Genomic DNA, 1,894 nt, shown 5'->3' on the forward strand with positions numbered 1-1,894 from the left:
CCGCAAAGGGGGTTTTGATTTCACTCCATTAACCCCTAAATTCATCACAGGCTCGTCAAATTCCTTCAAATTCGTTTCAGTTTCCGCTTAATTTCACCCCCAATTTGCTCAATTCAACCTTCAATTTCTCCAATTTCAGGTTTTGCACCAAAAACCCCAAATTGATCACAGGTACGTTAAATTTTCTTCAAATTGGTTTCGGTTTCCGGCTGATTTCTGTTCGAATTAGTTGAATTTGACGTGGGGTGTCTTCAATTTCAGATTTTATGTCGGCAAGTTTGTTGAAGCTCTGGTTTACTTTTGCTCTGTTTATGAAACAGAGTCTTTGGTTCTGTTTTTGGGTTGTTATGCGTTTGTGTCCTAAAAGGTAAACTGGGTTTCATGTGTTTCATGGGTTTCATGAGTATTTGCTTATTATTCATCTTTGATATGTTATTGTTCGTTAAATCTTCCAAATTTTGGGTTTTTTTGCAGGGATTGTCTTTGTTGGATTTACTCTGTTCTTGTTCTTCAGAACCCCTGATTTTATAATCAAAAGTTGATATTTTTGTTTCTAAAATCTGGGTTTTACTTAGAATTTAAAACCCAGATTGTTGGAATTTTTTCTGATTTTTTTGAATTTTTTTGGATTTTCCGGCGAAAAGTTAAGGCCTTGCCGGAGATGTCGCCGGAAAATCAAGAAAGTGGTTCCGGGAAGAAGATCCGGCGGAGAAAAAAGGTGTCAACTTTGGAGGATAATATGAGAACTGTTCGGATTATCTTTCGAGATCCGGATATGACTGATTCATCAGATGATGATGGCCCGAAAAGTAAAACTATTGTTCGGGAAATCAAGATTCCGGTGGCAGTGAATCCGGGTACCTTGTCTTGTGAAATTGGCAATGTTAGTAACAAGATTACAGGAAAAGGTAAAAAGTGTTTGACGAGAAGCGCGACTCAACCGCTGATGACAGCGCAGACGCAGACGAAGTATCGCGGTGTTCGGCTCCGGGAATCGGGGAACTGGGCTGCGGAGATCCGTGACCCGTTTAAGAAAATGCGAGTGTGGCTTGGTACTTTTAGCACCCCCGAAAAAGCTTCGGAGGCTTATGAACTTAAGAAACTCGAGTTTGAGAAAATGGCGGCGTCTTTAGAGAATCCGCCCACAAAAACAAAAAAAACCGACCCCTCGGTACAAAAACCCCGTGGGGTCGGAAGAATCTTTTGGGATAATCACACACCCGTCGCCATCATCGGTTATTGAAACAGAATCAAAAATCTTTATCAACCAAAACAAAAAGATGGAGTCTTTTAACAAAAAGTCGTTCGATCTGACTGATATCGAGTTTATTGAACCAGTCGAGGAGGGTTTGTCACTAGCTGAAATGAGTAAAGAGTTGGACCTTGGGTTGGAACTCGGCGCTCAGTTTCTTGACAATTTGGTGGCCCCGCTTGACGTGTTCGGGTGCATTGATGATTATAACTTTTGTGTGCTCGAGGATGTTGCATTGGGTGATTTGCCCGATTGGGATTTTGGGGAGTTGAAAAATGAAGAGGAAGCTTGGATGAACACGTTGAGAGATGGGCCGTTTATTGGTGAGCAATCGCCATTGCCGATGAGTTTTGCAGCGAGTAATTAGCTTATTAATTAATTAGTAATTCTTAGTTCAATATTATCGGTTTTAGTATTTACTAGTGTTTTAAGAGACTTTTAATTTGGAGACAGGAAATGGTTAATATTTTTGTTTGAATGAGAGGGATTTTTAATGAGTTTGTTTAAATTTACATGTTATTGATGTTTTGTGATGCTTTTACTTTTCAAGTTTTGGTTTAAAATGTATTGCTTGTGATGCATAAGGTACAAGGCAAGTGTGTTGGTGTTGAAAATGAAATTACTTTGTTAAGAATCCCAACT

At 39.4% G+C, this 1,894-nt stretch overlaps 1 pseudogene; it reads left to right on the forward strand.

Annotated features, from left to right (window-relative positions):
* Positions 1 to 538: 538 nt before the first annotated feature.
* LOC143619056 (ethylene-responsive transcription factor ERF119-like) lies at positions 539 to 1,619 on the forward strand (annotated as a pseudogene).
* The last annotated feature ends 275 nt before the right edge of the window (positions 1,620 to 1,894 follow it).

This window comes from Bidens hawaiensis, unplaced genomic scaffold (assembly GCF_021521415.1).
Source record: "Bidens hawaiensis isolate Kalapana, Puna unplaced genomic scaffold, B.hawaiensis_p1.1 tig00002414_1, whole genome shotgun sequence".
Lineage (NCBI taxonomy): Eukaryota > Viridiplantae > Streptophyta > Magnoliopsida > Asterales > Asteraceae > Bidens > Bidens hawaiensis.